We start from the raw sequence: 27238 nt of genomic DNA, 5'->3' as shown, positions 1-27238 counted from the left end.
ACTATTCTAACAAAAATAAATCAGAAATTAAGTAACAAGCATAAGATAAAATTAAAATCAGAGTTAAAATAATTAAAAGAAGAGCACTTTCGAATGATAAAACAATGGAGGTCTCATTGTCATGAATTTTTATGTTTCTAATATCACAGCATTGATATTTTTAAAAATGTAAGGTGGGCGCGGTGGCTGACGCCTGTAGTCCTAGCACTTTGGGAGGCCAAGGTGGGCAGATTACTTGAGGCCAGGAGTTCCTGACTAGCCTGGCCAACATGGTGAAACCCCATTTCTACTAAAAATACAAAAAAAAAAAAATTAGCTGGGCATGGTGGCAGGTGCCTGTAGTCCCAGTTACTCAGGAGGCTGAGGCAGGAGAATCACTGGAATCTGGGAGGCGGAGGTTACAGTGAGCCAAGATCACATCACTGACTCCAACCTGGGCAACAGAGTGAGACTTTGTCTCAAAAATAAAAATAAAAAATAAAAAATGTCAAAATTAGCACATACAAACAACATTGTTGAGGCTTTCCAATAAAACTCTCAGTTGAAGAAAAATAAATCAAGTAGAAGAAAAAAATTAGATGCGAAGATATTATGTAAATAGCATAACTAATAAGGCACATATTATGAATTTTATACCACAGAACAGCATATTCTTTACAAATGCCCATGAAACATTTACATATCCCAATCTTGTGTTGATTTACTTCAAACTTGAAAACTTCAAAGTTAAAAACAAGAAATTGCATAATTATATTTCTGCTCACAATGAAATCAAAATGAGATTGCGAAGGCAAGATCAGAAACTCCATATATCCCACACTCCAAATGATTCTTTGAACAAAAGGAAAATTACGACTAAAATTATTGAATATCTAGAAAATAATGATAAAGAAAATACCAAAGATCAGGCTATATGTCATAGAGTTATAATTATGCTTAGAGAATTCATAGTTATTAAAGTATTTGCATATAAAAAAGCATGAAAATAAATTACTCATTCATCTAAAAATTTTAGAAAATGAAAATCAAAGTAAACATAAGGAAGACAAAAGGTGGGAATTAATGAGCAAAAACCAAAATTAATTATTTTGAAAACAGAAACAGTAGAATTAAAAAATACAAAGACCATAGTCAAAGGTTGTAGCTTTGGGAAAAAAGATTCCTTAACTATCTAATTTTCTAAAAAGTGTATGCATGTTTATATGTGTTAAGGGTGGCGTATGTGACTAGGCAATGACAATATCAATGCTAAAACCAGATAAGTGGAACAAAATAGAAAAATACAATATATCACATCTCTCGATATTGTTATAAAACTCTAAAGTCTTAGCAAATAGACTCCATCTTTATATGAATAAATAGGAAAGCACATTATAATCCAGTCATTTTCTTTTTTCTAGGAAGGAAAGAACTATTCAAGATTAAGTATTACATTAATATTATTCAATATCTTAATAAAACAAAGGAAAAAAGACTCAGCATGTGGTTATCTTAATACTTAGTCAAACAAACCCACGATAAAATGTACCTAATTTAATTTGTATATGGTTAATAAAATAATGGAATAGAACCTCTTTTTTTCTTTTCTTTTTTCTTTTTTTTTTTTTTTTTTGAGACGAAGTATCACTGTCACCCGGCCCAGGCTGGAGTGCAGTGGCACGATCTCGGCTCACTGCAACCTCTGTCTCCCTGGTTCAAGCGATTCTCCTGCCTCAGCCTCCTAAGTAGCTGGGACTGCAGGTGCATGCCACCATACCCAGTTAATTGTTGTATTTTTAGTAGAGACGGGGTTTCACCATGTTGGCCAGGATAGTCTCGATTTCTTGACCTCGTGATCCACCCGCCTCAGCCTCCCAAAGTGCTGGGATTACAGGCGTGAGCCACCGTGCCTGGCCAGAATAGAACTTCTTTAACTCTGTGTAAAACAAAAAGTTGTTAATTTTGAGACGGTAGAGGCATTTATTTTTTTAAGTCAAGAACAATGCAAAGAAAATACTGTGTAGGCTATTAGGAGAGTTCACAGTAGTGTTCTTTGGGTTGTGGACTTTTCAGAGAGACTGATTTTTGCATTATTTTACCATTTAAACCAAACGTTTACCATATGCATGCATTTCTTTATAGTAAAATACCTAAAGGAGGTATTTTGTCTAAAGGAGACAAAATGGCCATACTTTCCATTGAATAAGTAAGAGCTATATGATATTATTTGTAAAGGATATTTTATAGTTTATATCAATTAATTTACAAATAAATAAAATATATTCTATCTTGAATAAAAGGAACTAATAGATGATTGATAAATTGTAACACAGTGGTTAAAAGATTAGTTAGTCCATGGAGGCATGCAGGCTTAGCTGGAGTCATCATCCTGTCACTAAAACATGTGTAATCTCTAGTCTTCTATTCAACAAGCAACTATGCTCTATGCAGTTTGCTTATTTTCTATGAACCTCAATTTCACATTGAGGTGTGTATAATAATAGTAATAATAATAGTAATAATAATAGTGATAATTACATTAATACCTATTTCATAAAACTATTATAAGGATTAAATAAGCAAATGACTGTAAAGCTTTTAGCGCAATTTCTGACACAGTAATTACTTAAAATATATTAGCTATAATCAAAAAGAGTAGAAAAAATATGCCAGCCAGTCACCCTCTCACTTTAGTATTACCTATTATTATATAAGACGGAGAGAGAGAGAGAGAAAGAGGGAGAGAGAGAGAAGGAGGGAGAGAGAGAGATCTATGACAGACACCTATGTAAAATAGACATGCCATTTATCTTATTTATCTTCTAAACAAAGTGGCATTCATATAGCTTGAAAGCCTGATTTTACTCATTAGCAATGTATTGCCGATATCTTTCCATTGCAATAAGCACACTTTTGTCTCTGTTGCCATGCCTTGATTCAAGCTACCACATTTTCTTGCCTGAATCTTTGCAACAGCTCCTAACTGTCTCCTTGCCTCTATTCTATTTCTTGTTCATGGTCATGTTTCTCAAATTCTTCAAACTTGTCAGCATTCCCCACTGTCTACAGGGCCCAAGCTCCATTATATGGCATAGGAGGCACTGGATAATATAATATTTGTTTATTTGCAGGGCTTTTTATTTCATCACATTCCTCCACGAACTTTAGGCTCTTGTCACGCCTTATTCAGCAGAACAAAAGACTCTAGCACTTGCCTTTCTAGGAGGCAGAACAGTAGAACTTGGACATGCAAAGCACATGGACTTTGGATCCAGACCAACTTGTGTTTCTAATCTTGGTTCCAACACCAAGTGTGATGTGTGATGTGTGGCCATAGGAAATTCATTTGATCTTATTTGCTAAGAAAATTTACTTTTGATGAGAAAACCTTTTCTCGTTTAAACATCTAAATAATTGTTGGGCTTACAAACCAGAATACAGCAGTAACTTGCAAAAAGTACAGTGTTTCCCGGATAGTAATAGTTGACTTTTTTCCCCCTTACAACAGAGGCAGTCTTTCTAATAGCTGGAATTTTCTTTAATTTCCACTATCAGTACCTTAGTTCCCTTAGTCATTCTTACCTGGATTATGACAACAGCTTTCTAAACTTGGCTCCAAATCTCAATTCGTTCCCTCTTCCTATCCTTTCTTTCAGATTCATCTTTGTAAACATTTCTCTGATCATGTCTTTCTGCTGTTTAAGAATCTTCAATGATTTCCCATGACCCCAGACTAAGCTCCTACCTCCTAACAATCAATATGCTTTTCCAGGCATGATATCCCATTCCCCTGCCTTTGTCTATGCTCCAGCATTCTCTAGATCTTTCCCATCTCTGTGTCTGTGCTCAAATTGTTCCTGTTTCCAGAATGTTCTACTCTAAACACTGCCTTTGGAGATATTACTCCTCCTTTGTGCCCACATTGCTAACACTTCCATGAAGCTTTCTTGGATGCAAGTGGGTTTCACTTCTTCATATTGGCACCACATTGTTGGGATGATTCTCACATGTATATATTTTTACGTTATAAAATCTTTTTTAAACCCCCAGTAGATTGGGAGTTCCCTATGAACAAGGGAGATAACATTCATCTTTATACTTCCATCATCTGGAACCATAGTTGGAACACTATGGTAATTTAAAAGAACACTCATTAAATTAAGTGAGTGAATAAATGGCTCGGGAGCATAACTTTACCTCCACCTCACTACCAACATTGTGTGGTTGAAGTTCAGTTGAATAATGATTTTAGTGCAGTGCCATTGTATGGAAGGCTTAACAGCAATAATGCCTACATTTTTTGACATGCTAATTTTTGAAAAATTAACATATACATATATAAAAATATATATACATATATACAAATAATATGTATGTGTGTATATGTATTTGCATATATGGATATACATACATATGTGTGTGTGTGTATATATATATATATTTCATTTTATGCACATGGGGCCATCTGGAAAAAGACATCAATTTTATCTTGGGCACTGTAGTAGTTATTTTATATTTTGGTCACATTTCATTCTAACATCCTAACTAGACCCATTTCATTATCCCTACTTTACAGATGAGATAACTGAGATCCAGAGATGAAAACCTAACGTACTTGACTCTGGCATTATACGTTTTCCTGTTATACTACATAACCTATAGAAATAGAGTTCCTTTTTCATGGCATAACAATGACATGCCAGCTTCTGTGTTTTGCCCCTTACATCTGTCTCTTCTTATCTTATGCCCTTTTGTAGGACATGAGATTCCAGAGGTTAAATGATTTTCTCAAAGCCATTCACCAATAAAAAAAAAAATTAAAACTGCTATCTGTCTGGCTTTTAAACTCCTATGCCCTAGATTAGACTCCATTGCTGCCTTAAAAGACATGCCACAAACTATTTTATTCTACTGAATGAGATATGATGTAATAACTAATTTGTTAGGCTGGTTCATGAGGTTCATCTAGGGGCAAGAGACAAAGTGTATAAGAATCAGATCACCAGGGTCTTTGCATGCCATGCAGTTTGGACTCTCTCCTGCAGGCAAAGAGAAAACACTAACTTTAGCAGAGGATACACAGGCGGAAGAGATACCTATTGGGAATCTTGATGGTGGCTAAAGCACAGGTGATGAAGAGGAGTGGACTGAATTGAAAAAATATGTTTGGAAGGTTGTCTATTTAACACCTCTGACAATTGCCTCTTAAGCAAACTTTGCAACAGTATGAAGTTCATTTCAGTCTTTAATGTAACCGATAACACTAAAGTGAAATTTGTGGTTACTATTGCCCATAGGCCTCTGTCACCATTAGTGGGGATAAGATACTCTCCAATAAGAAAAATGATCATTTTGCTTCACAACATCATTACATCATTTTAGGAGATGGCAAGATACTGCCCTCAGGTTGGTGTACAAGTCTGTCTTTCCTTTGTAAAAGAATCAATAGCTGTTCTACCAGCAATGGCTACAAAGCACCTTTTAAAACTAATAATTGTGGAAAGGCTGAATCCTTCATAATAAAAATCTTTAAAACCTTTATAAAATCTCTCGGTAAAGCCACTTTCCTGGGGAGACCTATAATTATTGAAAGGCAAGATGAGAGCATCAGCCCATTTCACATAAACATGGGCAGTGTGAGTCTCAGCCGGGAAGGCTGAGGGCAGGGAAATAAAACTCAGATCTGAGAAAATGAACCAGGATCAATTTTTCTTCCCAATATATTTTATTGTATACAAACGATAAAGCATAAACAGCTTCTGATTTCCCACCAGACTCTGCTGATTTTTCTTTTCTAAAAAAGCTGTGTACTAACATTAAATCTCAAATCCTATCATTCCAATATACACACCACATTCAAACTCCATGCATTCTGCTGAAGTTAACCCTATTTTCATGTGACTGCTGCTTATTATACTTGAATTTTAAATTCAGGTATTTAGTTAACATTTAAAATCTTCTCTGGGAGCAGTGGCTCACGCCTATAATCCCAGCACTTTGGGAGGCCAAGGCAGGCGGATCACCTGAGGTTGGGAGTTCGAGACCAGCCTGACCAACAGGGAGCAACCCCGTCTCTCCTAGAAATACAAAATTAGCCAGGCGTGGTGGTGCATGCCTGTAATCCCAGCTACTTGGGAGGCTGAGGCAGGAGAATTGCTTGAACCCAGGAGGGGAAGGTTGCAGTGAGCCGAGATCACATCATTGCACTTGAGCCTGAGCAACAAGAGCAAAATTCCATCTTAAAAAAAAAAAAAAAAAATCAGAGTGGTGGGGTTAATCTACCCCTTCAATCTCTGCTCAATATACTGGATTAGCTGTTTTTCAAAAGGCAATGAGAAGAGAACCTGGTTAAAGTCAAGTTCACCCCAACTGCCCCTCCAAGCAATACTTCTGTTTTTAGCAACCTTTTTCAAGGTGTTGTTTCCAACAAAGTCTTGTAGGACTTAGGCAAGTCTTCTTATTTTATATTGCCTGGGCAGAAGAAAAAACAGAAGGCCAAGAAACCAAAACTCTATGTGGTGTTGGTGATCTATTTCGTCACCTGGTCTCAGTTTATTTAGCTCTAAAATGAGGGTGTTGGGCCACTGCTTTGAGGATACATAGTTTTAATCTCTTGGATCAATTCTCATCAATCAATAGTGACTACCTCAAGTGTTGCCTGGATTCTGAAGTGGACTGCAGCCTCAGGAGGGGAGGATATCATGATTGATTAGAGGTGTCTACCAAAAGTGCAGGATGTGGTAGCAGCAGCATAAATGTCAATTTTTTTATATTCTTGGAATATGGTACTTTCAGTTCTTGTGTGATTCCTGTTACCATTAGAAAAGAGGAGAAAGGCTATATACCTTGGACTAAGCATGTGGATTCAAGAGTTGTTGGAAAGGAATTCAATATTCCAGAAAATGATGACAAAACAGGTATTAAAAACAGATTCCAGAGGCAAGTTATTGATCATGAAATAAGAAAATCAGGGAGATGAAAGTGGAGACAAATATGCACAGGCATATAAATGGGCTGGCAATTGAGATAAGACCTGTTGTGTGCAGTTGGTTCTCCCTGGTTTGATGCTTGAGGTTTAGCTGTGTATAATGGTACCCCTCCCTTACCTGAAGGACATATGGAAATGTCCCAAGACATTTTTGATTGACATGACCAGAGACGAGTGCTACTGGCATCTAGTGGATGGAGGCCAGGAATGCCACTGAACATTCTATAATGCACAGGACAGTCCTGTAGAAATAATTATCCAGCCCCAAATTCAATGGTGTCAAGATCGAGAATTTCTGTATTAAAAGAATAAATCAAAAATAAATAATTTAAATCCCTATTCTGCATGTAGTCTACTATGCCAGGGACTCCAGTGTTCATCCACATGCTTGAACTCCTCTTCTTCTTTAACCCACATCTGGACCATGTTTTCCATCCATTCTTTAAAGTCAGCTATGACCATATGATAGAGTTTGGTTCAATGGGATGGGAATGAAAGTTACATATGATGCTTCAGGGACTGACCCTTTAATAAGCCTTCCAATCTCTCTTTTTCTTCTTGCAACAGCTGAATGGAGAGGACTCCCTCACCTAGAGTAAGAAAAGTCACAAAATGAAGAGAGTGTGGGCCTTGAATTACTGTGCAGAGAACAGCAGCCCCTCAACCCTTAATTCCTCACATTGGATTGTGTCGTGCAGGAAATACAAACTTGAAACTTTTATTTCATCAAACCCTTGAAAGGTAATGGTGATATATGACAGGAATTTGGCTACTTGAGTAAACAATTTAATATCTGACCAATTGGACTGTCTTAGTCCATTCAGGCTGCTGAAACAAAATACCTTAGATGAGGTAATTTATAAAGAAGACAAATTTATTTCCTATAACTCTAGAGTCTGGAAAGTCCACTGGATTTGGTGGATTTGGTGGATTTGGTGTCTGGTGAGAGCTGTTCTCAGCTTCCAAGATGGCTCTTTGGTGCTATGTCTTCACATGGTGGAAGAGCAGAAGGGCAAACTCAGGCCCTCAAGTTTTTTTTATAAGGACATGGATCCCATCCATGAGGTTGGACCCTCATGGCCTAATTGCCCCTCAAAGGGTCCACCTCTTAATTCCATCACCTTAGAGTTTAAGTTCCAACATATAAATTTTGGAGCAACACATGCAATCAAACCATAGCATGGACTGAAAGTTATTCCCTAGCAGGATCAGAAGATCAGCATTTTTTCCAGCCTATGTCAATAGTCAGTTTGTTTCTATTTCTCTCTTTCAACTATCTTGTACATAGATGCAAGTTTTGTTAACTTCCCTTTTATGCTCTTTGTGTGTTTTTTTTTTTTTTTTTTTTTTTTTTTTTTTGAGACGGAGTCTCGCTCTGTCGCCCAGGCTGGAGTGCGGTGGGGCAATCTCCACTCACTGCAAGCTCCACCTCCCGGGTTCACGCCATTCTCCTGCCTCAGCCTCCCGTGTGGCTGGGACCACAGGCGCCCGCCACCGCGCCCGGCTAATTTTTTGTATTTTTAGTAGAGACGGGGTTTCACCGTGTTAGCCAGGATGGTCTCGATCTCCTGACCTCGTGATCCGCCCATCTCGGCCTCCCAAAGTGCTGGGATTACAGGCGTGAGCCACCGCGCCCGGCCCCTTTTATGTTCTTTATTATCAGTGTAAACTTCTCCATTCTTAGGAACTCATTGTGCATCTTTTTTCTTTCTTTCCAAGCATGTTGACAATCTGCCTTAGTAGCTACAATGTCTCACAAGCAGGAACGAGGGGGTAAGTGCCCCCCCTCTTTCTTATATCAGGATTTCCGAGATCCCCAAGGCATCTTGACTTCACAACAGATTACAGGCACCTTGGATGATTTTATTTTTTTAAAATATAAAGTACTATATTAGGCTCTATGGATGATATAAATGTGTTTTATATGATCCTTGTCTTCGGAGAATTTATTTTCTGGTAAAATAAATGTAAAAATACAAGGAAAGCTAAGATAAATACATTATAAGAATTTTAAAATGTCCCAGAGGACTTCACAGAGTATCACATGTGGTCAGAAATTTCATAAAAGGATGAAGTGAAGCACTGTTCTTTAAGGTTCGGGAATGGGTGGAATTTTGATGGTAGTGTTTTGATGGTAGAATTTTGATGGTAGAAATTTGATGGTAGTATTTTGATGGTAGTTTTTTATGGTAGTATTTTGACGGTAGAATTTTGATGGTAGTATTTTGATGATAGTATTTTGATAGTAGAATTTTGATGGTAGTATTTTGATGGTAGTATTTTTTTTATGGTAGTATTTTCTTGATGGTAGTGTTTTGTTGCTAATATTTTGATGGGGCAATAAGGTGCCAATTATACTAGGGGGCAGCAGAAAGCATTATTGTGTAGTTTAGAGCAGTAATAGCCAATAAAAATGTGAGTCACAAATGAAAACCAGATGAGAATTTTAATTTTTCAAGTAGCCACATCACAAAAATAAAGTCAGGTAAAAATAATTTAAACAGTTAATTTTAACTCAATATATCAAAAATATCATTTTTCAACATATAACAAATGCAAAAATATTAATAAAATATTTTACTTTTTTCATTTGGAATATTTGAATTCTGTATTGTGTTTCACACTTCCATCACACCTCAATTTGGACTAGTCACCTTTTAAATGCTCATTCATCTCCCATGTGCCTTGTAGCTATCGTATTGGATGGTACAGGACTAGAGAACATGTAGGTTCAATGACTTTATCCTTTTAAAAGTTATCTGCATTGTCCAGAGCACAAATATTTTTACAGTAGAACTCAATGCGATCTGTTAGGAACAGTGGTTTTAATACACGCTTCCACGGAAGACACAGGCTTATGAAGCTTCTAAGACAGACTTTTCTGTTGTGTTATAGAAAGAGCTATTTCACTACGGAAGAAAGTTTTAATTGGTTACCCCCCATCACCTTTCTGAATGCCAGTCTCTGATATTTGACTTTGACATTTTAATGCCTATCTTTCTGTCTCAGCTACAAGAGGCTTGTTGCAGTGAAGTCACCAACATCACCCTGGGACAGCAGGCTTTAATATTCTCAGACTTGTCAGCAACATCACCAACTTTAGTCCCTGAACCATGTCTGGGTCTTCCAGAGCTAATGCTGTGGTTCTGAGGGTTGCTCAAAACCACTTTGAAAACTTTTGGGCATTCTAGATTTAAAAATAATTAAACCTGGTGTCTGCATTTTCTGTTTATCAAATTTTCTATTTTGTTTCTATGGCCATTTTTCCCCGCTTTGAACCCATGCTTGTCTAATCACCCTTATCTTCTTAAATTCTCTGCAAAAGTGTTTAATGTGCATAATGGAACTCTCCCCCCACCCAAAGGATATATGGAAATGTCTGAAGACATTTTTGATTGACATGACTAGAGAAGAGTGCTACTGGCATCTAGTGGGTAGAGGCTAGGAATGGGTAGCATTTTGATGGAGGAGTGAAGGCCAAGGCATTTTTCTTGTTCATATATTCACAGCTTACTTGATTTCAATACCCTGCAAATTGACCTCTGACTTAAGTCTCATCCCCCTCCATCAATTCTCCACGCTGTTGCTTGAGTGGTACTTCCAAACAAAATTGGGGCATGGTCTTACTCAAAAGAGTACTACTACTTCTGCAGTGCTCTCAAATTATAGGTCTTAAATTAGAGGCTGCTTTTGGAGTTTTATTTAGCCATGAACTGTATATAATAAGAGTCATAAAACATAACACCTTCAGGTGCACTGCTGAGTTCACCTCTTAACTGCAACTGCCTGGAATTTCCTTCTTAGGGCACTTAGCCTCCTTTTTGTGAATCGGAAACCCTAGGTTTATGGAACCAAGTCCAAACTTCCCACATTGATTGGCTAATCAGTGCAGTCTCAGATTACCTTTTACAAACTTACACAAATTTCTGGATGCTTCTTATATTTGTTGTTCCTGAATGCAAGGAGTAAGAGCTGAATAAAATTTCAGTGATTGTTATGTGCCAGGCACTGTGCTTGAAATGCAAGGGTTTCTTCAATTCTCAGTGCAATCCAATGAGACAGATGACATTTTCTAGAGTCAGAAATCAGGGCTATGACCTGAATGAGGGTCACAGAGCTACTACAGATGAGAGTGAGATTTCAACTATAAGTACTATCAGATACTAAAGTCCAGCAGTTAAGTACTCAGCTGTGTTTTGACATCTGTGTAGTGTTACTCATGGCCTTCTATCACCCTAGTGAACCCCTCACTCCAAACTCCAGGTGACAATACCTTTCTTATTTCATTAGGCACAGACTAATTTCACCCTTTGTCATCTATGAAGCCTTCTCTGACATGTCCTGATAAATCATCTTATCCCTTCATTTGTACAGAAGGATTTGGTAAATACTTCACTAATACTGTCCTTTACATTGGTAGCTCGTTCAAAGTATTTCACCTACTGGCTCTTAATAAGTCACGATTTCTTGTACCTCAATTCCCTTTTCTTGACATGTATGTTCTAACAGTACATGTCTCATCGTGTGGTTGTGAGAAATAATTGCCAATGAGATAATTCTCATAGAATCTTTAAAATGGGGACAGGAACATAGGAAATTATCAATATTAGTTAACAGCTTTGCTATTATTAATTATCCTTACCATTATTACCATTAGACTGTGTATAAAGTAATTTGGTTTAGGTATTTCTATACCCCCTGTGCCTAGCATCACATCTTTGACACAGTGTTTCCTAAATGTCTGGTGAGCTGAATCATGGTGAACTGCTATTTCTTCCATGTTTCTTGGACTTCTACTCTGCAGAGCCTCTTATATCTATCAGCTTTTTGCTTTCAATAATTAATTCAGTCAGTATCTCTAATAGATCAGAACTCTCTCCTCTCCTTCCTGACTCCTCCCATTTTCCCCTCTTCCTCCTCATTCTTATTACCATATTACTGTTATTACACAACAGAATTATGCAATTTTTATCATGTAATATTCAATCTGTGTTCAATATTTCCACATTGTATAGCTTTTACTCCCAAATCAGAATCTGAACAAGATCTACAGATTTACTGTATTTGATATGCTTATTAAGTCTACTTTAATCAGTAACAGTTCTCACTCCCTCTTTATATTAGTTAACTCAAATGTTTTTGGTTTAGAGTTTACTAATACAAATCCTAAGTCTACATATCAGTACTTTGTACATAGCCATGTCTGTAGAAGTATATGCATGCTCCTTAGACCACACAGATTATGAGCCAGATGATGTTTAGCCATATGCTCCTTTGAGCCTATATGCCCCCTGTAAAGAACCACCATTCTGTTCGTTATAGAATAACTTACTTGTGCCTGTTTTTGAACTAAGCATAAAAGGAATTTCTTTTCTCTCTTACAGAATTAACATTATTTTTCCTTTAGAGAAAAAAACTGGGTTATCTGTCATGCAGAATTTCCCACGTTATGTATCTTATCTTATTGCATCTTTATAGTGTTATTATATATCCCCTTATCATGCGTATTTCATAAAATCTGAAAGTTATGTCTAGAGGATTGATTAGATTCAGGTTAGTAGATAGTAATGGGGGCTTCCTATTGCATTCCAGGGACACATGGCATGATGGCCACTCTTTAAATCACATTAAGGCTGACTAGTGGGTTGTGAATTATTTTCCCCTCTATATTGAGATCTCCTTCGGGCTGGGTCAGTACCTAATATATTCCTGAAAGTTAAACACCTTGCTTTTTTCCTGACAGAGAGGAGGCACTGAATCAGTAATAATGGAGGGAAGAAAGGAAGAAATGACAAGTGGAAAACAAAAGTTTAAAAAGAAGGAAGGAAAAAGGAAGGAAGGAGGGAAGAAATGAAGGGAAAAAGGAAGAAAATGATGAAAAAAGGAAGGAAGAAAGATAGGGAGGAGAAAAGGATGAAGGAATGGGTTAAGGAAGTGATATGGATGATCTTTTTTACTAGATGGAGTTTCTTAAGACGAGAGTAATTTTCCTGTTCATTTTTGTGTCTCTAGTCCTTACCAAAAAGTAGTAACTATAAAAATAATAATAATAAATCCAACAAAAACATATTATCATAAGGTCATTCTTATTTGCAAACATTTCATTGTATTCATAATTCACAGAAACGTTTAAAATTGAATACTTTTTCTAAACCTTTTTTTTTTTCAGATGAATAAAATGATGATCAAAGAAATGAAGTCATGTGCTCCTGGGCATTTAAAATGCCAGAACCAGGATTTTTTTTTTTCCTGCCAGTTTCCATAATATCTTCTTTGGCACAAAAGGCAGATAATGTTTGTTGAATGAGTGAAAGAAGTTGTAACTCAAGTAACTGGAACATAGCAATGGCTTATATCATGTCAGCCAATCTCATCATTAATTTTCTACTCATTTTTAGGGTCTTTATAAAAGGCCTCCTTCTCAGTAAGACATCCCATGTTACCAACATATATGGATCCTGCAATTGTTCATACTCACAACTTATTCACTAAATAGTTCATACATTGCTGTTTTGTCTTTTAGACTCAGTGAAAAGAACCTTGTGTGCAGAAACAGCCTCTAAAAGGTTGCTATGTCTGTCACTGTTTTAACTCCAGTGCTAGCTAAACAGTAGGCACTCTATAAATGCCTCTAGATGGATTGGTTGAAGTTTAGTCTGGAAGCAGCTCTGTGCAGAAGGAACATGAGATTGACTGGCGAAGGCTCCAATTCTGGCTCAATTACTAGCTGTATAGGATGAGGGGGCCACAGGAAAGCCAATTAAGTTCTCCATGCTTTGACTTCCCAACTATAAAATTGAAACGATAGTCTCTATCCCCATAACTCTCAGGTGTATGGTGAGGTTCAAATAGGATAATGCAAACTGTAAATTTCAGTGGCGTACAAGGTTTTATTATCCCAGTTACATTATAACCCTCTCTGTCTACTTGCTGCATATTACCACCTTCTCACTTAGGTGAACACTCAATATTCACCAAACGATTTTACCTAAATCAATAATATAAACAAAGAAAACAAGATGATCTAGTAAAAGAGGCTCAGGAAATTGACTCTCAGAGTGTACGTACAGTATTCTCTTGGAAAGGGAGGCTGATATAATATGCCACTAACTGTCTAAGTCAGAGAAGAATTTACCAGAATGCTTGCAAGTAAATGCATTTTCCACAATTCACTCTAGCACAGCAATTCTAGGGAGATAACACCATTAATACTCCATTTCAAATTAAAAAACATATGCTTTTTCCTCTTTTTTTTAAAGAAGCGAGGGAACATGTCCCATTTTCTTCCCTTTACAAAAACAAAAGCTTTTAAAATGATAAAAATTGCCTCTGCTTGATAAAACAGCCATCTGTATCTGATTTCGTTAAGCATTATTCCTGTATCTTTTTATATTATTATTATTATTGCTGGTTGGGGAAAAATGCATACATACAAAGAGAGGTCTTTGGAAAGGTCACACTAGTTCTAGTTCAGTCATCCATGAAACTTCACCTCACTTTCAGATTGACCTTAAAATTGAATCCTAACCCTCAATAGAAAATTTTGAAATAAAGCTTGAGAAAATGTTGCTCATTTTTTATGTAGGATGTCTTACCTTCTCCCTCCCACACTTTTATGATGTTGGTGGAGAAGAGATTAAGAAACTTTAGAATAAAGAATCCCTATTGCATTTGGCATTTATATGACCCTCTCTTATTGTAATCATTTTTATTGGTTATATCTCATGTCAGCTCTGGGAGAGAGACTGGATAAGCTTAGTATTCAGAGTGGGTGAGTTTCCCATATGCTGTTAACTCCAGTATGATGGTCATAAACACCAAATGGCATGCCATATGAAGCAAGCACAGGGCAGGTTTTCCAAATATGCAATTAAGATGAGGGGAGATGCCATCTCCTATACAAATGCTACAACGGCTTCAGAATTAATCTCACGGAAATAATTCCTTTGAGTTTAGAACAAAGAGAGCATGAGAGAAGGTTTGTTGATAATGCCCTTAAATGGACTGCATTGATATTACCAGCAGAACTCTGAAGATAAAGTAGCTGTGAGAAATGGGGCTGGGTGTGGTTTCGAATGTACATGTTTATGCTTCGATTAAGAGGTGGAAATGGTATTACATCAGATGAAGAATTAGAAAATCTGAAGACACGGATTCTGGTGGCCTGCTCTGCAACCTACACACTTCATGACTCAAATCCTGTTTCTCACATTTTTGTCTTCTGTAGAATGGGTATAATGACTCTAGCATGTCAGCATGTAAAAAGTGGGATTGTCAAAACAGGGCAACCTAGATAAGCAGAGTTACCAGAACATTCTAAGCAAAATGAGCAAAGACACAGAGGGGAACAGTCTCCATGGGTGATGCAAGAGGCTCAGTGTAATGGCATCTGATAGAGCAGTGGGATCTAAGATGAGACCAGATCATGGGAGAGTGGGGACATTATGCCAGAAATTGTGCATAATGAGCTGAGAAGTCGTGGCTTGGTTGCTTTTTATTAGAGTTCTTGGTTGGTTTGTATGTTTATTTTTTAGCAAAAAAGTAAAATGTTAAGTCTTTCAGGAAAAACAAAAATTAATTCAATTAAGTTAAATGGATTGGGAGAGGAAGAGAAAAGGCAGGGAGGCCAGTTAAGAGACTTCTGAAAAATTTGGTTCAAATCAGGGCAATTGGAAAAGGAATGGAAGGCAGTGGAGAGCTGCAAGGAACAGAGTTAGAATTCTGCACGCAGCCCTTTCTGCATGACAGATCTATTCAGGCAGGATGTGATATCCGTTATAACTTCCTCTGCTGGGCTGTCCTTCGCCATTAGGAGATGACCCCTCTGATGATGATGACTGTGTTGTGTGCAGCTGTGGCTGAAGACAGTGACTTGAGGGAGCAGGATTTATCACACAAGTCAGAAGGCAGCCTTGTAGAGATGAGTCTGTAAGGAAGAGCAGGCGTTTGCTCCCCTGACCTCCCTTTTCTTTCAGAGCTCTCCCAACCTCCTCTCACTCTGTGTGCCCAGGATCCCGGTCTTCATAATGATAGAATCCTAGATGGTTAGAGCTCTGAGGGATGGACTTATAAAAGAAGAGTGACATACACATTGGCAAGTGTTGGTCTATAAGATAGTGAATTTGGAGGGGCAGGATGTTAGGTTCAAATTGTGTTTCTATGGCATCCCCATAGTTTGCTGTTCTATAATGTATATGTACTATATATATGTTATATATGTGTATATATAACATATTGTGTATATTTACTATAATGCATAAATGCAGTGGTTTCTGAGCTTAGGCAAAGATAAAGCATCTCTTAGCCTCTGTTTCCTCACTTGTAAAGTGGATATACAAATGCTTAAATTACATGTATTATTGTAGATAAATGAGATAATGCATGTAAAGCATTCAACACAGTGTCCTATGAACACAGTGTTTATGGAACAAAAGCCAAGAAAAAATAAAGTAACTATTCTTTTTTTTTGAGACGGAGTCTCAGTCTGTCACCCAGGCTGGAGTGCAGTGGCATGATCTCAGCTCACTGAAATCTCCACCTCCTGGGTTCAAGCAATTCTCCTGCCTCAGCCTCCTGAGTAGCTGGGACTACAAGCATGCACCAGCACGCCTGGCTAATTTTTGTATTTTTAGTAGAGATGGGGTTTCACCATGTTGGCCAGGATGCTCTTGATCTCCTGACTTCGTGATCCACCTGCCTCAGCCTCCCAAAGTGCTGGGATTACAAGCATGAGTCACCGTGCCCAGCCGAAAATAAGTTAACTATTCTAATGAGTAGGAATAACATTGCTTGCTACCCATGTCATATTTCTCCCCCTCATTTTCTTTTCTCTCTCCATTTTCCTCTCTTTCTCTCAATGATAGTGAATATCCCCAAACAGGTTTTGCTCTCCTCAGAGAGCACCTTTAGGGATACTGAAAAGGCACCATACTGGAGGCTAGCATGGTTAGTATGAAGCAAAACCAGGATGACGTTTAGATGACATGCAGCCAGTGCACACTCTACATTCTGAGATTTTTGAAGCAAACATCAACAAGACCTGTTACTGTGCAATAGTCTTGGTATACTTTGATAAAGACCTTGTAAGTAAAATGGACATTTTAAAATAAAACTTACAACTTAAAAAGTTTATTTTTTTAAAGGAGAAAATTAGTCAAGAGAGGGATTGTTAATTATAGTGGACATGATGATTGATTCTCAAATGTTCAAGTTTATTGGTCCTATCCGGTGGTTCTCAACCCAGGGACAAGTTTACCCCCCAAGAGAACATATGGCAACGTTTGGAGATGTTTTTTATTTGTCATAACTGGGGAGGAGTGCTATTGTCATCTAGCAAGCTAGGGATAATGCTTCTTCAATGTTCAGACTAGCATCCCCAAGACCAAGAATTGACTGGTTCCTAAATGTCAATAGTGCCATGGTTGAGAAATCTTGGTCTTAGTAAATCATGCTAACTCTTCTCTCTTTACCATTGGTGGGTTCAGGAACCCAACAAGCCAATGAGTGTATCCCATTGTGTTGGTGCCTCTCATTCATGAAAAAAAAAATTCATCACATTCTATTAGGTGAATTCATCATTCATCATTCACCTAATAGAATGTGTGCTATTAGGCACACATTCCAAATAGGCTAAAGGAAGAAGCACATTTCAAGATGGCAAATTTTGTTCCCTGCTCAATGTACATAAAGAAAAACAGCATCCCATTTGCCCCATCTCCTGAACTTTAGGAAGTGAGTCTGAGATTAAAGCGTATAATTCAAAAGTAATAAGAGAGGAGAGATGGAAAAGATTCAGCTTCTTGAAGACACTGAATCTATTTGCACTGAAGTCTACCCTACATTCAGAAATTTCATAATGTGCATAATAAATACTATCATTGCATAAGTTAGTTTACATTAGAGCTTTTCTTTACTTGCAAACATAATTATACCAACTAACACTCTGCACAGGTGATTTCATACTTTTCCAGGAGTTTTGTTTCCTTCTGTGGTTTCCTGCTTGGAGTGCAATAATTTCCAAGCAACATACTCCTCCAGTACAATGCTTTGGCCCACCAGTTGGTACACAATTCTCCTTCTTTCTATTTCTCATTAATAGAGCTGAGACCAGATAGGATTCTTTTTTTTTTTTTTTTTTTTTTTTTTTGAGATGGAATCTCGCTCTGTCACCCAGGCTAGAGTGCAGTGGCATGATCTCGGCTCACTGCAAGCTCCGCCTCCCGGGTTCACACCATTCTCTTGCCTCAACCTCCCGAGTAGCTGAGATTACAGGCGCCCGTCACCACGCCTGGCTAATTTTTTGTATTTTTTGGTACAGACGGGGTTTCACCATGTTAGCCAGGATGGTCTCGATTTCCTGACCTCGTGATCTGCCTGCCTCGGCCTCCCAAAGTGCTGGGATTACAGGCATGAGCCACCGCTCCCGGCCAGGATTCTTAAAAAAAGAAAGAAAGAAGAGAAAAATACTTTAAAAGAAAGAAGTAAAATAAAAATAAACTCAGGAGAGGAAAAAGGGAAGCTTTAAAATGAAAAGTTGAGTTACAAAATCTCTAGCCCCAATGACTATCACAATTCAACTCAATTCAAAAAGCATCAAGCATCTATTCAGAAACACTGAGAAAGTCTGTAGAGGCTGAGGATACATTGGTCAGAAAAGGCAGATTTTTTTTTTCCACAAGGAGTCCAGTATCTTGTGTGTATGAGAGTAGATCAATAAGGAGTTATGAGAGTATGGTGGGACGAACTCAGTAAGAGCACAGGGAGTAAGGAAGATAGCCACCCAGAGGAAGGAGTGATGTAGCTGATCACTTTTCTGATTTCTCTCTTTGCATCTCCTAATTTATTTCAAAGTGAACAATCAAATGTTACAATTAATTGCATAGAATTATCTCCCAGCCACTATGATCCCTTTATGATCAAGATCACTGATAAATTCTCCACCCATCTACCATTCATCCTTTTGGTTGCTTTCTGGTTTGAGAGACACTATACACAATGAAACCCTGAACGATTGTACCTTTCAGGAAAGAACACACATCCAACACCACACAGGCGAGCAGGGATAATCAGTCCAAACATGCTTTACATTCACTGCAAAATGATTCAAAACAATAAGTGATTATGCAGTGCAACAAAAAGTTGTTGAAATAACAAAACTTACACAAATGCAGATGTAGGGGAATCATCCCTTCATAAACCCATACAGGGGACACAATGTAGAAATGGAAAGAGAGGTGAACAAAAAAATATGTTTCTAAGGAAGAATCAATAGGACTTAATGACATGAGGAATAAAGTAGAGAGTGGAGGTGAAATGCATCCTGCATTTGAATATCAGATTAACTGGAGAATGATTGTTTCACTCACTAAGGACAGACTTGGGGGAGAGGTTAGGAAGAGAAGATGGTTTAGGAGAGTACTAAATAATTTATCTTGGTCATATTGCTTCATATCTACTAGGAATGCAGCCTACTGTTGTCACATTCCAGGCCTAATTAAAGGAAGGACCTGGCAACAGACATAAGGAAGGAAACTTAAGAAAAAAAGAAAGAAAGAAACAGGTTTTTTCCAAACTCTGTCTACCAGTGGTCAAAGATATCATGAGTTGATATGTCTCTCCTGTTTCCCACCCCTCCCATTTCTGTCAAGCATAAAAAATAGACCAATTTGTCACTGTGTCTGCATAATGTTGAATACGTGCGTACTGTTCTCTTCCCTTAGCAGAGGTCACTGAAAGAGTGTCTCTAAGATTGTCTGAAGGAAAACAAATGAGCAAGCCCAGAAATTGGAGGCAAGGTGCTCTGCTGCAGCAGGGGAAATGCAGAGATGATGACTTTTGGAAAATTGCACTGGGTTTATCCAACACAGGACTGTTTTAATCACTACACCAGGGGACCTGCTTCAAGGACAGATGGATAATGCATGTTTCAGAAGGCTGATAAGGAGACAGTGCGCATCCTCAAACGTCTTGAGCAAACCATTAAGTGAGCAAACGTCCTTGGACATCTGCTTGGGGGCATGGGGCTCAGAGTTTCAGAGGAGACTTCAAGGTTTCCCGGTGGGCTCAAAGGAGTACTTGGGGAGGCAGACAGACTGTAGCAGTACTCTGGAGAGAGAGGAAGCACGTTCTGCTAAGTTCAATCAGGGCTTAACATTCCCCAGATCCACAGACAGTAACTGGAAGACAAATGATTGATAGGCAGATGAACCGATACTCTGACAGATACATTGACCTTGTTATAGTCTCATCTCCTAACTTTCCAGACCTTTCTTATGGAACTGATACAGGTGTCAAGGATTTAGGGAGGCACAAGGGAATGTGAGTGGGGGCTTGTATCTACTCTCAACCTTGTAATTTTTAAGGAACAGGAGAGCTGTGGCATTGATTATCCAGGTTTATATCCTAGCTTTATTATGAATTACTTGGCAACCTTGAAGAGATCTCCTAACCTCTCTGGCTCTTCTTTTGTAAGTGGAATAAGTGTTCCTATCTGATGGCACTTGCAAACCTAAAAGGTTATACAAATTTTTGTTGCTGTTACAATTATTATTTTTTTAATTTTTAGGGTTATTTTCTGATGAAGGAATTGCTTTCTGACTGTGAAAACGTCATATCACTTCCCTGGATTTTAATTTTCTTATATGATAAATTAAGTAGCACCTTGATTAATAATGTAAACACGAGTAATAATAATGATATTTAAGGAGCTCTCAATATGTGCAAAAATTATTCTAAACGCTATACAGGCTCACTATACAGGCTACTTTGGGAATGTTGGAGATTTTGCACCAGACCATTGCAATAAACCAAATACCACAATAAAGCACGTCACACAAAGTCTTATTTCTCAGTATATATAAATGCTGTGTTTACACTCTAGTTCCGTAAGTGTACAACAGCATTATGTCTAAAATAAACCAAAGTACAGACCTTAAATAAAGACACTTTATTGCTAAAAATGCTAACAATCATCTGAACCTTTAGCAAGTTATAATCTTTTTCCTAGCAGAAGTCTTGCCTTGATGTTGATGCTGGCTGACTGATCAAACGTTTTTTCTGCAGCTTCCTCACCTCTCTCATCCTTCACAGGCTTGAAGAGAGTTAGGGCCTTGCTCTGGATTAGGCTTTGGCTTACGGGAATGTTGTAGCTGTTTGATCTTCTATCGAGACCACTAAAATTTTCTCCATATCAACAATAATACTGTTTTGCTTTCTTATCATTCATACGTTCTCTGGAGTAGCACGTTTAGTGTACTTCAATAACTTTTTCTTTGCATTTGCAAGTTGGCCAACTGTTTTATGCAAAAGGCATAGCTGTTGGCCTCTCTTGGCTTTCAACACGCCTTCCTCACTAAGCTTAATCATTTCTGGTTTTGATTTAAAGTGAGGGACATGCAACTTTTCCTTTCCCTTGAACAATTAAGAGCCATTGTAAGATTATTGATTGGCCTAATTTCAATATCGCTGTGTCTCAGTGAATAAGGAGGCCCAAGGAGAGGGAGAGATGGGGAAGGGGTGATCAGGGGAGCAGTCGAAACATATACATTTATCAATTAAGTTTGCTGCCTTATATGGGCATGGTTTGTGGGGCCCCAAAACAATTACAATAGTAACATCAAAGATCATGGATCACCATAACAGATACAATAATAATGAAAAGGTTCAAAATACCATGAGAATTACGAAAATGTGACACAGAGCCTCAAAGGGAGCACATGCTGTGGGGTAAGTGGTGACACTAGATAGACTTGCTTCACGTGAGGTTGCCATAAACTTTCAATTCGTCAAAACACAGTATCTTCTAAGTGCACTAAAGCAAAGCACAATAAAACAAGTAATGCCTGTAAATGATTTTACTAAAAAATAAACTTATGCTATAGGTAACATTATTATCCATCTTTTGAATTTGAGAAAAATGAGGCACTAAGAGGCTGAGTTTCTTACCTCAAGGCACACAGTTTGCAGAACTGGGATGTTATTTTAGACATTTTAACTTCAGGGCCACCTATCTAACCTCTTTAGTACCTTGTCTAGTGTGTTAATCCATTTTTATGTTACTGTAAAAGAATGCCTGAGACTGGACAATTTATAAAGAAAAGAGTTTTAATTGGCCACAGTTCTGCAAAATGTGTAGGAAGCATGGCATTGGCATCTGCTCCTAGTGAAGCCTCAGGAAGTTTACAGTCATGGCAGAAGGTGAAGGTAGAACCAAGGTATCACACAGTGAGAGCAGGAGCAAGAGCAGGGGGGAGGTGAAGTTCCAGATTCTTTTCAACAACCGAATATTACATGAGCTAACCAAGTATAAACTCACTTATCACCAAGAGGATGGTGCTAAGCCATTCATGAAAAATCTTCTCCCATGACCCAATACCTCCCACTAAGCCCCAGCTCAACACTGGAAGTCACATTTCAACATGAGATTTGGAGGCAACAAACATCTAAGCCATATCTTTCTACCACTGGCCCCCCAGATTTTATGTTCCTCTCATATTTCAAAATACAATCACGCCTTTGCAATAGTCTCCCAAAGTCTTAATTCATTCCAGCATTAACTCAAAATTCCCAGGTCCCAAGTGTGATGCACAAAGTCTTATCCAGAGATGAGTGCCTTCAACCTATAAACCTGTGAAATTTAAAAAATGAGTTATTTACTCCTGATATACAATGGAGGTACAGGAATTAGGTATACATTCCCATTCCAAAAGGCAGAAATTAGACAATAGAAAAGAGCTACAGGTACCACGCAAGTCTGAAACCTAGCAGGACAGTCATTAAATCTTAAAGCTCCAAAATAATCTCCTTGGACTCTGTGACCCACATCCAGGGAACACTGAATGAGGGATAGGCTCCCAAGGCCTTGGGCAGTTCTGCCCCTGTGGCTTTGCTGGATGCAGCCCACATAGCTGCTCTGATGGGTTGGAGTCCAATGCCTGCAGCTTTTTCTAGGCTGAGGATCCAAGCTGCCACTGTCTCTACCATTCTTGGGTCTAGAGGGTGGCGGCCCCCTTCTCAGAGCTCCAGTAGGCAGTTCCCTGGTGAGAACTCTGTGTGGGGGCTCTAACCTCTAGTAGAGGCTCTCTGTGAAAACTCCACCCCTGGAGCTTCTGCCTGGCACCTAGGCTTTCCCATATATCCTCTGAAGTCTAGGTGGAGGCCACTAAGCTTCCTTCACTCTTACTTTCTGCGTACTAGCAGGCTTAATACCACATGGAAGCTGCCAAGGCTTATGGCTTGTGACCTCAAAGCAGTAGCCCAAGGTGTATCTAGGCCCCATTGAGCCAAGGCTGGACCTGGAGTGGCTGGGATGCAGGGAGCAATGTCCTGAAGCTGAGGAGGGAAGCAAGACCCTGGGCCTGTCCCCTAAAACCATTCTCTTCTCCCAGCTTTCTGGGTGTGTGATGGGAGGGACTGTCTCAAAGACATTTTTTACTATTATTATTTGAGACAGTGTCTTGCTTTGTCACCCAGGCTGGAGTGCAGTGGAAAGATCATGACTCACTGCACTCTCGATGTTCTGGGCTCAAGTTATCCTCCCACCTTAGTCTCTCAAGTAGCTGGGACCATAGGTGCAGGCCACTGTGCCTGCTTAGTAATTTTTTTAAATTTTTTTTTGTGGAGATGGTTTCTCCCTATGTTGCCCAAGCTGGTCTCAAACTCCTGGGTTCAAGCAATCCTCCCATCTCAGCCTCTCAAAGGGGTAAGCAACCAAGCCCAGCCCCAAAGACTTCTGAAATGCCGTCTAGGCCTTTTCCCCATTGTCTTGGATATTAGCACTTGGCTTTCTTTTAGTTATCGTAATTTCTTTAGCAAGTGGTTGTTCTGTAGCCTGCTTAGATTCTTTCTCTACTACTTGTCCAGGTTACAGGTCTTCTAAACTTTTATCCTCTGCTTTCCTTTTAAATATAAGTTCCAACTTCAAGTCATTTCTTGGCTCTCATATCTGATTATAGGCTGTTAGAAGCAGCCATGCCATTTCTTGAATGTTTGCTGCTTAGAAATTTCTTCTGCCAGATACCCTAAGTTATCACTCTTAAGTTCAACCTTCCACAGATAACAAGGGCACAGTGAAGCCAAGTTCTTTGCTAGGGCTTAACCCAGGTGACTCCAGTTCCCAGTAACGTCCTCATTTTCTTCTAATATCTTGTCAGTCTGGCTTTCACTGCTCATATTTCTATCAACATTTTGGTTGCAACCATTTTACCAGTCTAAGAAGTATCAAACTTCTGTCTCTCTTCCAGTCTTCAAAGTTTGGAACTTCTTAGAGACTGGGAGGGATAGAGAGACAGAGAGAGAGAAAGAGAGAGACAGTAATAAGTGGAGATGCTAGGCTTTTAAGCAAACTACTAACTGAGCAAGAATTCACTTATCACCAAGGGGATGGTGCTAAGCCATTTGTGAGGGATCCACCAATCCACCCCCATGATCCAGTCACCTCCAACCAGGCTCCACTTTCAACATTTGGAATTACATTTCAACATGAGATTTGGAAAGGAAAAACATCCAAATCATATTATCTAATAATACATAACATGAGAATAACACTGGGTCAGAAATGGGTTCTTTACTGGTCTGTTTTAGTCTCATGGATATATCTTCCTCTCCAAAAATGTCTTATAATTAACCTTAGAATAGAAACCTCTGATAACACTAGCAGCTTCTCTTGGTGTGTAGATCTGAAAGACTAGAAGGGGAATTGCTTTAATGCAAGGTAATGAAAACAGCATTTTTAGAGAATCTTTTGAGGAGGGAGCTGTAGAGTCATGGAATGTATCAAAGATGGAAGAGACCAAATAATCCACTTTTCTCCATTTCCAGGTGGTGAAACTGATATACAGAGAGGGAGGGAATCTGGCCCCAACTTCTGCTAGTTAGAAAGTAGCAGAATAGGGACTGGAATTCTGCTGATTCCTAAGCCAATTCTCTTTCTCTTACATCGTATGCCAAGCATTGAACTCAGACCTCTGTACAGTATTGAGTCCTTGCTATGATCTTTTATGTGCATAAGATTAAAACATTAATGTCAAAATACTAGTTTATTTTCATTTACAGACTGAAGAAATTGACTTTGAATAACGTGGAACATCTCTGTTGAAGCAAACACTTGGTTAATTGCTTAGTACATGACTGGGTACACAGCAGGTATTTAATCAATACTTCTCAAATTAGACTGAATGTCTTGTATGGCAGACACACAACTCTTCCATCTATCTTTAAATTGTTCTTTTTATCTCAAGTCCTTAACTGAGTTTTACTTCAAGGACATAATTTATCCTCATAATTTGTGAATCAGCAAATGGATCATACTTTATTTGATGAGCAACTTGAATTTAAAAAAGACAATATTGAGGTCCTAATGCCATACCATTGAAAAAGGGCCTGAGCGCAACTCCTGTCTCACAGTAACTCTCCATAAATATTGGCTATAGTATTGTTATTGTGAGAGCCCATAATACACTATAGAGATAAATGGTGACTAACAAAGTTTTGCCATTTTCTTCAGGAAGCCCCAAATAATGGGGATATTGCCACATTAACAAATGCTTATAATACAATTATTATTGGTGAGATGACAGAGAAATGTAAAAGACATGTGGATGTTAAAAGGGGGTAATTAATTATTCAGTGTTCTTAAAGGCAAACTCACAGTGGACCTCATGGAGAGGAGATGTTGAATGGGTTCTTGATGGGTGAGTAGGAGCAAGGAAAGCTACTCTAGTAAAATCAAATCAGAATGGGAAACCACGGGGCTCAGATCATGAAGAACCTTCATGGAACTGAAAATAGACCATCAGCCATTGAGCAGAAGTGTGTTCCTGTCTGTGTTGGAGCAGTGTTGCGCAGAGATGAGGCTCCAAGATAGGAAGGGGCTGATTCCTTTATGCAGATTCAGAAATTTGAGTTATAGACTGAATGCAACAGGGAACCTGTGTAAGGTTTTAAATGAGAGAGCAACATGATCAAATTTCCATCTTAGAAAGATGACAAATAGCAGCATAGATACTAGGAAGCAAGGAAACAGTTGCAGAGAAGAGGGAATTATTTGGGAGGCTTTTGAAATAACATAGAAAAGATTATGGAGGCCTGAATACTTGGATGGAGTTGAAGAGAGGCAGACAGAAATTTAAGAAACAAACTTGTCGGGCCTCGGTAAGAGATTGAATATAGAAGCTGAGGGGGTGTGAGTGGAGCTTACCTCCCATGGTGTGATGAAACATGGACCTTAACAGACTCTTCCTCTCTCTAGTGAGCTTACATTCTTTCCAGCACAGGTATTCAAATTCCCCTCCTTTGCAAGAACTAAAATGTAAAAGATGATTGTTCTCTTTCCAGAGCCAGCTATAAGTGAGGATGCTGGCAAAAATCTCCCTCCTGCACCTCTCAACCCTGTTGTGTTTATCATTTGAGCTATTTGTCTTTGCTGAGTGAACATGACCATCTGTTACTACAACCCAACTATGAAAAAGAGATGCTTTTATTTTTCGCATGTCACTTTGTACTGCTTGGGTGACACCTCAAGGAAGAAAAAAGGGCAGAAAGCAACAACAAACAGCATCCGTGATGAAAAGGAAGAGGCTAAGCTTCCATTCCTCACACATTTTTGCAACTAGCCACATAAAAGAACGTACAAGATGTGCAGTAATATCAGTGCAGATACTCATCCAGCTGTCTGTATACATTGTGGCTCTCACAGAGCCCATTTCTTATGGTGAAGTTATTTTTTTTTTCCCCTTTCTTTGTAATCTCTTCACCTGGTGACAAATGTAAGTTTGTAAAAGCATACTCTAAGGTCAATAACTTTTCAGAATCTCTCTTTAACACATGGTGTCTATGCTGGAATTACTTAACCTGTCAGCTAAACCTCTCTACAATACAAACTCAACTCACTTTTCCCTCACCAAATCCCAATTTGCTTCCTCAGATATTCAAAGCCCTTACCAAATGCAACTACCTGTATTTCTCAGGAAAGTCTATGCCTTTCTCCCCTCATATCTATTCTGTAGCCCAGAATATCCCTTCCTAATGTCCCTTCTTGATTCTTGACTCTACTTAACTGACTTTCTTTCTATTCCACAGATACCATGCTCCCTCTCTCTTCAGGGCTTTTGCACATGACAGTCCTTCTACCAAACTCTCTGACCTCCGTTTAACCCAGTCACTGTAGACATCAATGCATGTGTCACTTCTTCATGTATTGGACACCATTCTCCACTCTCATTGGATCACATCAAGTCATACTGAACATTTCTCTTTTTTTTTTTTTTTTTTGTC

General features: G+C 38.5%; 1 long non-coding RNA gene across 1 annotated transcript in view; it reads left to right on the top strand.

Annotated features, from left to right (window-relative positions):
* The first annotated feature begins 4380 nt into the window (after positions 1-4380).
* The window catches only part of LOC105487129 (uncharacterized), a 63110-nt gene continuing 40252 nt past the window's right edge, over positions 4381-27238 (top strand). The window contains exon 1 of the long non-coding RNA XR_011612817.1: positions 4381-7708. This is a non-coding gene — a long non-coding RNA (uncharacterized lncRNA). The remainder of the gene's footprint in view (positions 7709-27238) is intronic.

The sequence above is a fragment of the Macaca nemestrina genome, chromosome 14 (assembly GCF_043159975.1).
Source record: "Macaca nemestrina isolate mMacNem1 chromosome 14, mMacNem.hap1, whole genome shotgun sequence".
Classification (NCBI taxonomy): Eukaryota; Metazoa; Chordata; class Mammalia; order Primates; family Cercopithecidae; genus Macaca; species Macaca nemestrina.
This window is presented reverse-complemented; position numbering and strand designations above follow the sequence as displayed.